Source organism: Mastomys coucha, chromosome X, assembly GCF_008632895.1.
Source record: "Mastomys coucha isolate ucsf_1 chromosome X, UCSF_Mcou_1, whole genome shotgun sequence".
Classification (NCBI taxonomy): Eukaryota; Metazoa; Chordata; class Mammalia; order Rodentia; family Muridae; genus Mastomys; species Mastomys coucha.
In genome coordinates, this window is record NC_045030.1 from 63,103,710 (window position 1) to 63,116,607 (window position 12,898).

Below are 12,898 nucleotides of genomic sequence, written 5' to 3' on the forward strand. Positions count from 1 at the left end.
CCAAATTCTAGATACTATTTTTCTCTTTGGTCCTTTCCATGTGTTAGTTCATTCAGTCTGTAACATGAATGCCTTGAAATTAGGATACACACACACACACACACACACAGAGAGAGAGAGAGAGAGAGAGAGAGAGAGAGAGAGAGAGAGAGAGAGAGACTAGAGACAGCTTCACCTACTAAAAACCTAAAGTCAAAAAGGTACAATAAGAACTACAAACACCAGAAATACAATTTTTGTAACTCATCTTCCAGTTAAACTCCCTGGGTTCTGCAGTTAAATATATCTGTACATATTACCTGGCTTCATTGCTAAGATAGAGAAGGAAGAAAGAGATAGAGAATGGCTCTCTCCCCAGTATAGGTCCAAACATCATGTAAATCCCTAGTGTTTTGCCATCTTTTGTATGTTTCATATTTTATTTTGATGCCTATGAAAAGTTGAACCTAAAGCCAGGCCTAATAGTAAGAGTCTCTGATAACAGATTCTTAAAATAATCATGTAAGATAAAGATGACGATCTTCATCAGTAAAAAACAAATAATAAAGTTAGATATGAACTCAAATCTCTAAAAATCCATATTTCCAATTATGCATCATTTTTATATAATTGATAGCCTGTTGTAAAGTAGAAGTTGTCACACAAAAACCAAGTTATTTGATAATTAATTCAGATGAATTCTAAGGGCTGACATTCTAAGGGCTTTGCATATATATGGGGAGGTTGCTGTTTGTTTTCATATGTAATTTATTTTTATTTGATGTTCATTGGTGTTTTGCCTGCATGTATGTATGTGTGAGGATGTCAGAAGCCCTGGAACTGAAGTTACAGACAGTTGTGAGCTGCTATGTGGGTGCTAGGAATTGAACCTTGGTTATCTGGGAAACAAGTCAGTGCTCTTAACCACTGAGCCATTTCTCCAATGCCAAGCATAGTTTTAATGTCATTTAAACAAATCTATGAAGGGTGTTGTTGAACACTGTCACTAGGTAACACATTTATTGAACACCTGTCATGCGAAGAGATTGCAACTTAATAGGGGCAAAAGATAGAAGCTGATAGAAAACAAAGCATGAGCTATCAGAGTTGCCTACAAATACTGCCAAATGAGTGATCTACAGCCTAGTTGAGGGAGCAAGCGGCTCCTGTTCCAAGGTACAAAAGACTCCCTGGAGAATCAGACTTCCTAGAGGGGACAGGCTCAGCTCGCACTTGAATATGGGCAATATAGAGCAAGGAATTGCAGAAACTGAAAGCAGAAACATCAGTTAGAAGGTAATCAATATCAATATTTTATTGACATTATGTCACAATATTGATTATATGTTTATATTGATTATATGTTTATATTGATCATATTGATTATATGTTTAGGTATATATCCATTGAAAACTGAGAATATGAGTAGAAACTATAAATATCTAAACAAATTACCTATAACACTGGCTCTAAACCTCCCTAAATGCTATGATTTTTTTAATATACTTCCTCATGTTCTGGTGACCCTCCCCCAACCATAGAATTTTTTCTGTTGCTACTTCATAACTGTAATTTTGCTACTTTATGAGTCATACTGGAGATACCTGATATGCAGAAAACAACCTGATATGTGACCCCTGTGAACAGGTGGTTCAACCCTGAAAAGGTCATAACCCACAGGTTGAGAACAGCTGCTCAAAAGGTTCCTTTGAGGAGGCTGATGGGAATAAGGCACATTCTAGACAACCACTGAGGTTTATTTCCAGCCCTTTGTGTATATGCTTAGAGGATTATTCTAAGCATTATATATATTGTGTGTTTAGACATGTGAATAGGTATCCACATGTCTTTAATTTTGAATCGGCAGTTTTATGTGTGTGTATATCATTTACAGGCCGTCCAATGAGAAGGATCCCAAGGAGATATAGAAAAAATTTTGATTCACAAACACAAAATCACAGTCTGTTTCTTATCATCCCTAAGTCCACACCTAGTGCACACACTATAAATGATAATAGATTCAAGGCAGAAGATGATCCTAATGTAAGGGGCCTGGCAGAAATGATATCCCAGAAACACTTCTGTCTCTCAATCTATCAAACTGTTGAAACAATGGACCCCAAAGAAATGGAAAAATTCCCCAGGAATTTTATGCTGACAGAAGGAAAAGTCATGAGCCAACTCAAGAACTTATCTCTTAGAAAGAGACTTCACACATTTCTAGTAGTTTGACTACCATATATAATGAGACTGAAGCCCAGACATGGATGGCGCCATGGTAGGCAGAGATGTACCGTGACAGGGATTGCTTATATGTGAGATTGACCAGGACTGCTTAGATGTGCAAAACCTTGACCTTCTATTTAGATTTTAATCTCAAGGCACATTTTGTGGGTTCACTGAATCACTCTGTCCCTTTTCACAAGTAGCCATACTGAATAATCTTCTTTTTTCTACTTTCCACTATTAATTTGAGTCTTCCAATTGCCCTATTGCATATGAGGGCACAGGTTGTTGCACTAACATATAATGGAAGAAAAATGAGTAGTTAATGGTTGATTCTGTGTGATTCCACACATACATTTCAAACTATCCATGTCTATGAGTATGTTGAAACATGCACGGAGGAAACACTGGAAAGACAATATTTTTTTAAACTTTATCTGCAAAAGAAACCTCGATTAATATTTTCTTTGTGCATTTAGGATATGCCAAATTGTCCTCAGTGAACATGCATTATTTTGTAATCTCAAAAAAGCAATGCAATGAAACATAAGCAACATAAAATCACAAATAAATTCAAAAGAGCCAAGAGCATTTTGCTCAAGATGCATAGTCAGTTTTGGAACAGCTAAAACAGAATTAGCATTAACCAGAATACAGAATGCAAAAGCAAAATGCTTTGGCCATGCCATTTCTTCAAGGTTCTCAATGGAATCTTGGCCTTTTGTGTTGGTCTTTGAGGTGTGTGTGTCAGAGAACTAGGTCCTGGGGTGGAGACAGAGAGGAGAGCAACTCCTCAGGTCCACTCCAGGGTTGTGGCTGCAAATCTTTATGCCTCTCCCTGGCCTTCAACCAGCTGGAGCACTGGAACCCAGGGCATTCACTGCTACAGGCAGCGTTCTACATCCAAAACACAGGCATCCTCCGAGCCTGAGCTGCAGCTCTTTGTGAAGCTTCCACTCCAGATAGTCACATCACAGGCATGAAGTCTGCTGCCCTTCCTGTCCATGGCTGCTTGGAAGGAGCTTTGTCATGCCGGGCACCACGCAGCTTCTCTCCAAGTTTCACCTTTGGTGACACAACTTTTCCGTGTTTCTTTTTTAGGCAGCTGCCACATCACGAGGTTAATGAGCACGCTGAGGTTTGTAATAAAACCTCCTGCCAGATACATGGCGACTGCAGGGCACAGGTTGACCGGGCCTTCCAGCAGGAAGGCCAGAAAGCCCAATTCCCAGCTACTTGGAAAACAAGCGATAGCTGGAAGGAGAACATAGAAGGAGTACCCTGCCCTGTTTGCAAGAGAATGACTCTCATTGTTCGGGGAGCTCCAAAACCCAGTGCAAATCCTAGAGCTCTTGGAAGACTTAACATTCGATAAACCCCCCAAGGGGAGAGGCGAGCATACATACAGAGAATCAAAGGCGAAATAAGCAGGTCAATTCTCAATGCTTTCAAAGTCGGGCTTGAAAAAGATTCTGAAAATATCTATAGGCATATTCAAGAACTGCATTCAGCCTGCCTTCTTTGGGTTGTTTACTTCTACTTTTATCAGCAAGATAAATATTTTAAGAACTCGAACTGTTTACTAACCCCCAGTTTCAGAGCGGATGAAATGCTACCTACATTATCTAGAGGGATTTTTAAAGAACTGGGTTTCATGTTTGTTATTAAACTTACCTATAACCACTCAATAGACCCATCACTGTTAATTTTGGCTGTTAAATGTAGGTTCCTGCAGCACAGAGGAAAACATTACATGATTCCCAACTTTGAGAACTATAATTAATAGGCTTGTTCAAGGAGGGTGTCTCTGTTAACAAGATATATTTTTGGAAATATTATCTAACGGAATGCAGCATAAATAGTATGAAAAGTAAAGCTTACATTTTTAATTTTTCCATTTAAAATTAGTTATGTAATAAGTAGTGAAAAGTTTATTCTGTGCAACTACATTTCAAGGAAGTGGGAGGGCGCTTTTACTCATCACTGTTAATATAGCTATCAAGTGAGAAAAGCAGAAATGAGGCGCCTCCGATTAGCCTAGTATACCCAAAGAGAACACATTCATGTAATCAATCCACTGACATCTGTTGACAAAACCAGGAAGGAGGGAAAAATAAGAGATGGGGGAGAACTGAATAGAAAAATGAAACATGATTCTGATGAGCAGCAGACTGAAAGCATATACCATGTAATGAGAAGTAAAAGAAACAAGTGGGATTTTCCTCAACAGTGAATTAAGCGTGTGCACAGGAACACAGGTGAGAAAAACCCTCCCAGATACAGCGCTGGAAAACTGTACTATTGTATTTCAACAACTCCTTCAATGTGGAAGTCATATATGCATGGCACATTCCTTACCACAAGAGCTCAAGGGAACGGGAAAGTGATGCAAAACATATTTTGCAAAATGTAAAGTTCAAATACCCAAGGTTGGTAGAAAAAGAAAGCACAGCTTTAACCATAAGAATTGGTTTCTTTCAATGCTTCAGTCCAGGGCCCACCACAGTATGCTATAAACCAGTAACTCCAAAAAAAATTGAATATTTGTTTCATTAAAAAGACCACAATACTTAGCAATAATGCATGTATGAGACACTCTCCCTAATTACATCTATGTTGGTGGGTGGATTTAAACTTACATTCATGAAGAGTGGGAATTTAAAACATTTAAATGTCCTGTCTAGGGAAACTGTATGTAACAAGGATTACAAGGTAAATGCGGTCTCAAACAAACCTTGCTCAAATCCTCATTCCTTTATCTTTTTATTTTCAAAACATATATACAAAAACTTATGTGAAAGTTGTATTTACTCCACAGTAATTAACCAGCTACAAGTACATTTAAATTAATGTGTGTGGACAACACAAATGTCAGAATGATCTAACTGAAAGAGCTGTATTCATGTCAGTGAAAGATTGACAATGACATCAGACTAGACCAGCAACATCAATGTCATTATCACAGCCAGGATTACAGAACATGAATGGTATAGAGTAATGGTCTCTGGTCTATCACTTTCGTATCCTGATTATTGCACAAGATGGTTTCCATCTCAGAGACTCAGTTTTTTCATCTGTCAAAATTATAAGAAGAATGTATATTTTATTTCTTATAAATTATTATAAGGGTTTAATGAGGCATTTCATGTCAAAACTCTGACATATAGTCTTAGGATGAACAACAAATATTACATCTCCAATTTATCTAGATATTAGAAAGATAACCATTGTTTGATAACTTGTTCCTTTAGTTTAAAGCATTGTCTACAGTGATCCTTACAGTAGAAGTATGCTAAGGTGTCTATGGGATTAAACCACCAAGAGGCCATGACAGAGTCTTTCCCTCATATACTGCCGTCTGATATGACAACAAAGAATTGAAATGAACTTAGTAACAGCAGTGTTTTTGTTTTACCATTTAGTTTGCTCTGGAGCATGGTTTCAAGCTAAACTCTTTAAACTTCCAGTCCTCCGCCTCTATATCCAAAGTGCTAGAATTACATGAGCGTAGCACCACATCTCACAGAACCGATGACCTTTGGTGGATTCATATGGCACGTCATTCAACAATCATTTATTTATTACTATAAAACCAAGCATGATCTAGCGATTTACAGCTTATTAGCTGTATAACCATATACAAACTATACAATCATTCTGGGCTTTACTGGTGCCATCTCTATGGTTATATAGTGCATATTATATCATAGTGCAATCATTATTTAATTTGGCTGTCATAAAAGCAGAACATAGTCTATAGAGAAGGCTTAGAGCAAAAAGTGTTTCTCAACTTTCCTAATGCTGCAACCCTTAAATACACTTTCTTATGCTATGGTGACCCCAATGATAAAACTATTTCACTGCTACTTCATAACTATAATTTTGCTACTTTTATGAATTATAATGTAAATGTCTGATATGCAGGATATATGATATGTGGTCACTGTGAAAGTATTGTTCCAACACCACCACCACCACCACCAAGAGGTCACAGCCCACGGGTTGAAAACTTAGAGGTTAAGCATGCTGGCTGTTGTTTCAGAAGACTGGAATTTGACTTCCAGTATTTACATCGTGCAGCTCACAATTGCCTATAAGTCTTGTTCCAGAGAATCTGAAATCCTCTTCTAGTCACACACACATACACACACACATAACTAAAATAATTTATACATATATAATCGGTACCACAAAATATAAGAAGACTGAATGAGATATATAAAATGATATATACCTAATATGTAGTAAGTACTCAGTAATGTCGGTGCTACAGTAATAATGACAGTGATGATCATTGTTCTTCAGTGATATAAACAGAACTTGCCCAAAGGTATTCTTTGCCTTGTCTAGGTCATTCAGTAACTGCTTCTTATTACCTAACCAAATATATAACTATTAAGTGCTCTAAGATAAAGCAAAGTAGAGGTTTTCAAAAAAAATAAGAGAACAAGGCAAGGAGAAGTATCAACAGGGAAAGGAACTATACAGAAGGTGAGGTGGAGGGCTGTCACATACAAAAGAGTAAAACACAGTTCGCTATCTGACCAAAGTGTACTATTAGTAATAGAAATCAAACCAATAGTGTTTCCTTTAACATAATAATGACTTGAAAGAGTCTTGAGAGTCTTGAGAGAATGCTGTAGGTTGACAATTTTCTAGATAGTCACACTAGTGTTAATTATATGGATGTAAGCATTTCTCAAAACTCATCACATGCATCTTTTGGAAATGTGCATGTTACCACAGGTAAACTTGGGGTACCTAAAATGTACAGTTGAGTCCATACTATTTTTTTTCACTATTTTCTAATTTGACTTCTGATTAGATCTAACTTTCACCAGATTATGATTTTCTTTCTGTCTTCCCGGGATCTACTCACAGGATGCAGAAAGAACAGACACTCATAACTAGGAATTTCTTCGAACCAAATCCAGACCAAATTTGATTCTCTGCAGACAGACCAAGCAAGTAGCCTGACTCAGACCAGACAGATTGCACTCTCTAGACTGTCAATACAACTATTCTTCAACAAAAGCCAAGGGTACTGCCAGATTTAAGAGGACCACCAGGAACAACTACTACCCTCTGGCCTTAGCATGTGGGAAAGGTCATTAGTTAGAAACACTAATAACATTTCCATTTGAAATTGAAAGCTTAAGTGAATTTAGCGACATGGAGTCAAGAGTAAGACATGAGCCCTCCCTTACAGTAATCTCAATACACAGTAATTGTAATTTATACTTAATGTTTATCACAACTCAGATCTCATAAGGAAATTGTCCTCTATCTTTAACTATACCTCAAGATCAAGAACATATCTCTTTTTAAAAAAAATATAACCCCTTCATTTTCAAGGTTAATAGCCTAGAAAACATTTCCCTGAAGAAAACAAATGACCATCCACTCAAAAAGAAAATAAAATTAAGTACTGGAATAATAGTCAAAAAGACTACTGTAATTAAAAAATAAGTGCATTTGTCTGTAAATGCACACTCCTAAAATTGTTTCATCAACCTCTGACATTCAACCAGGTATGGTAGTGTACACATAAAACCACAAAGCTCATAAGATAGAAGCAGGGACATCATAGACACTAGGCCAGCCTGTCCTTCACAGAATATTCAAGATTAGCTTCCAACCTTGTCTCAAAAGAAGAAAGGAGAAGAAGAAAAGAGAAGGGGAACTCTCAAATATAAGATTTAACCAAGTATTTGCACCTTATATACCTTAAATAAATAGCCTATATTTCAGATTAAACATGAATGATGTTGTACATGGCAATGTGCCTGAAACCTACTCCTTAGTCTATGCTGCTAAGTCACAGTGATGACTGTATCTTCTGAATAGGAAAATGTACATCAGTGACTACAGAAAATGAGTTACACACAGATCTGTGTTCTGGACTAATTGTTAAAACTGCATTAAGTGTGGTATCATTACATCTCAAAGGTAATGTTAAGTTGAGCACAGTAACAGACGTGTAGGCTCCCCTGTACCCATCATTCTTTAATTCATGTGTTTCTTCTGCTTTGAATTGTTTAATCTTGGCAATTATTTTCCATTCCTTTCAAATTTCTCAACTCCAAAAATATAAGCCATAATGAAGCAGACACTAGAAAGCCATTTTATTGGCTATATTTGAGGAGCTGCAACACATTCTGGTTGTTCTGTGTTGATTGTAATTCCCAGAATGAGGAGTTGATTTGGGCATAAAACAGCACAGCTGCAGAGAGACCTGAAATGCTAACAGCTTCATCTTCCTACTCATTGCTTCAAAAATGAGCCTTCTGGCTTACCATCCAAACTCGGATCCCAATGTCCTGCCTCTAATCTAGTCCCTGTATTCACTGCCATTACATATCTATCTCCCCGTCACACATATGGCCCTCAATGTCTTCCTTCATTTCACAGCCCACATCCTGCTTCACTTAGGACTTAACCTAACATCCATTTCTACTCCAACTTTACCCATATTACTAGCCCTTGGATTCAACCTGTCCCCCCTTTAATGACTTGAACTCTATTCCTAAGAGACTTTATGGAAATGGTAGTAAGGTAAGGAGAAGCTACAGTATCATCATCCCATGCTTTACCCTGCTCCTCCCCCTTTCTAGCTTCAGCATTTGTCAATAAAGAAGCTAAACATATCCAGAAACAATAAAGAAGAAATCTGCCAATTGTGTGCATTTATCTCCTACCCTGTACCCATCAAAATGTCAAACACTCTTGATTTGAGACCGGCCCTGGCATACCATTTCTCTGAAGCTGTAATCACCACCTTCACCACAGAAGGGACTATGACGTGCATGACAACTGTCTACAAACCACTGATCCATGATGGCATGATGAAAATAAACAACCCAGCATCTGCATGAGTAATAGGCAGATAATTATGACTGTTTTTAAATAAGAGGTCATCTACATCATGACATCTTACCAGTAAGCATCACCTGTTCTAAACACCTGCTTTGCTTGGCTGAAGAGTAAGCCTGACAGTAGGTCACAGTGGCCAAGATGACCTTTGGCAATGGAACTCAGAATTCAAGCCATGTTATGCTGATTTAGCCACATATCCAGTGCCTCTTGGGTAGGAGGTAAAAAGACAACTAGAAATACCCAGCAAGGAAGGAAAATGAGATGTGTCCATGCATGTCCCAGTCCACTACAGCAGCAGCTGTGCAAATGGGTGGCTGCATGGACTATGCATGGAATTGGCCTCCATCACTCAGTGGCCAGCATGAACTCAGCGCCGATGCAAGCCTTCTCACCAGAGAACCCACAGCCCATGTAACATCCAAACGGTTATACAACCCTGTGGTTATAGGACTCAACACAAAGAAGAAAGTGTGGCTATAGCAACACATCCAACTCCAAATATGAACCAAATGAGAGAACTGGAATAAAGTATCAGCTAGCACTTTTATTTGATCCTGAAAAGATTTGGTATCAATTGTCACCAGCTACAAGTTGCTGAGTGCCACAGGAACAGTTGCAGTAAACTGGACACAGCCTTAACGGAGTACTTTCCTAATACAGGTGTATTAATAAATCTTACCTGATATGACAGAGAAGGGTCAGTAAAATCTGTGCAACTATCTATTTGGACAAATACATGTTAGGAAGGTTTTCTTCCCTGAGATAGACATAAATGCATTAAGAACTACATGACCTAAACAATGCATACATATAACCATTTTAAATTGTATACAAAGCATAAATTAGTACAAAAAAGGTGACTAGCTATACAAGAGGCCTTTGTAATTAATTTTCAAACAAAATCAAGTACCCTACCCCGAATTCTTCCAAAGAGAAAAGTCAGCCTCCCTGGTTACATTTTTGAAAGAATTATCAAAGTTTCCCAGCCCTGGCATTACAAGAAAAGAGAAGCCACAATTTATATGCTCTAAATGCCAGTGGATTTTTTTTTCTTTGTTTGGGGTTAGAGATTTGCTTGTGGGGGGGTGAGTTTTCTTTTTAATTTTAAAGAGAGTTTTTGTTCTTAAGACAAAGTTCCAGCTTGTGAGACACACTAGCCTTAAACCTATCTCAGTTTCTGGAGTCCTGAGATTCCAAGTGAATATCACTACACCCAGCCCAACCCACATTTCATTCAGTAGTACAAAATACGTTACTGATTACTTACTATGTGTACTTTAGAAAGTCTAGAAATGTGGCATTCTATAATAATCTTCAATGTAGTGATGATAGGCTGTGGGCATGAACCCCAAATGATAGGGTGGGAGGATGAATTTAAATGAGCAGTAGGCTGCAAAACAGATTATGAAGTTCATTCAAGCTGTTACTAAATTATTTGAGTTGATTCAATCATTTGTCACAGCATCATTCAAAACTAAATGTATTTTGAAATGTCTATTAAACATTTGACCCCATATCTTGCTATGTTACAAATATTATGCTAATGAACACCTGAGCTTTTAAAACAGCAAATGTGACCTATATATCAGACATTTCAAATAACCAAACCTCCTCAGAACGTAAATATTTTTATTGGTTAAAATACTGAATAGGTCAGGTATTATTCATTTCCAACATTATCTTAGTCATATAAGATACTTGAAAAGAGAAAAAGAGCTACTGAGTACTTGACATTCACTGTTTTGAGCATGCTCCAAAGTCTAAGACCAACAGCAGGACTGAAAGAGCAACTCTGCTTTTAACTAGGAGAAAATCCCCATTCCCTTAGGGAAAGTAAACTCCCTTCTTAAAAGTTGCCCTATTAAATTAATTTATTCTAATTTCAACCACAACTCTAATGCCTAATTCTACAACTCCTAATAGAGGAATATGGTTTCAAATGTGAAGAATCAACATGAGAAAATGTCATGACTTATGGCTAGTTAAAAAAAAAAAAAGTCATTATTGAGTTACAGAAACCTGTGCTCTTGTGTCCAGACTTGTTAATTGATTCTGAACAATTGCAAATTAGAGACCTAAAACAGCAAGTCATTTTCTGTGAATCCTTTGGCCCAGGGTCCTTCAAATGAAGACTGAAATGAACCCTGATTACCACCTGATGGAAATCAGAAATCAAACTTCTATTCAAAAAGTTGAAACAATCCCAGGTTCCAATGGGAAGGAGTTACCTTGATTAATCAGATACCAAACCTGCCACTGCCCTCACTTCTCTGAGCTCTAGATAGAAAATGATATCTGAGGGGCAGGCATTGGGGGGTAGTTCAGTGATAAAGTGCTATTATCACATGTAAGCTCCTCACATATGATATTAACCATGTCAAAATAAGAGGCTTAAGTCAATTTACCTTATCATTTGACAGCATCTTTGAGACCTGCCATAATTAAGGAAGCCCTAGAAATGTGGTAGGGCAGTTCAACCTTCACAACTTACTGGAACAGGTAATGTGTGTGTCCCCTAACCCTAACCCTAACCCTAACCCTAACCCTAACCCTAACCATAACCATAACCATAACCCTAATCCTAACCCTAACCCTCTGAGTCTTAGGACAGCAGACTTAACCCTCTCCAAACTTTCTGAGCCTTTAGTCAACCACATTGCCTAGTGGGAAAAGAAACACTTCCACTTAGAAAAAAGGATAAAGGCCCGAAGCTGAAGACTTTGACAACTTTCCGTGGCAGGTGGCTGGGTGTTGTGTGTGTGTGGGGGGGGGGGAGCTGGCACTGCCCTAGAATCCCCTAAGAAAGCAAGCTCTGAAAGAAGTGAGAGAAGAAAGGGGAGTCGAGGAGAGTAAGCGAGAAAGGAACCCCTGGGCTCATGGAAGAGTTGCTTCCTCCCACCCGACCCAGCTCACAATTAACAAGGGCTGGAGTTCCTCCAACTCCCCACTGTTGCAAACCCATCTTACCTGGAGTGAGTTTCTGCATTTCAAGGTACTTGTGGTCCTTAGGACCTAGCCCAACTCAGTCTACTGTGGTTATTTGGGACACACGTGTACCTGAGCCTTTGCTCACCGCTCTTCCAGACCTCCCCCTGTGGCTGTCTCTGTACCCTAGTCCTCAAGTCTGCCATCTCCAGTTTACACTTCCCCTGCTAAGCTGTGTCCTGAGCAAGGCAAGCACTAGTACAAGCTGGTGGTAGCAGAGAACACCCCTTCCTTTTCTTGAGTTCTTCCCAGCCTGAGCCCTGCTCTGCTGCATGTCCCCATCCTGCCTGCGGGAGGCCCCAGGCCGAGAAGTACACTCTAGGGGGCCCGGGACCAGGTGCCTTGGGCCAGGTGGCTATATCCCAAGGAGCTGAGGAAATGAATTATGCCCTCCTGCAGAGGCCCACTCCCACTAGGCACCAGTGGCAAGGGGACAACAGCCTTTGTTCTCCCGGGGCTTGGCAAGGCTGCGCTACTGAGGCGCAACACGGGCGGCGCCAGGGTATCCAGATTGCTCACTTTTGCACGCTGTGTGTCAAAAGGTGCACGTTCCTGTTTCTGCTTTGAGTGCAGTGGGTAGGAAGTTGGGGGGTAAGGGGTGTGAGGTGAGAAGTATGGGGGAAGGGTTCTGCATATGGGCCAGGCTCTTTGTTTGCATTTGAGGGCACAGCGATGGGGGTTGAACGTGGGTCTCTGCTTGGGTCCTGAGAGTGGGACAAATTCCTGAGTATGTCACCATGTTGCACCCGCGCAGCACACATATGCACACTCTCTGGAGCATACACACACACACACACAGTAACACACACACTAACACACACACACACACACA

General features: G+C 39.2%; 1 protein-coding gene across 4 annotated transcripts in view; it reads right to left on the reverse strand.

Moving 5' to 3' along the window:
• Window positions 1-12,898, reverse strand: part of Fgf13 (fibroblast growth factor 13) — a 517,884-nt gene that overhangs the window by 487,525 nt on the left and 17,461 nt on the right. The window lies entirely within an intron of this gene.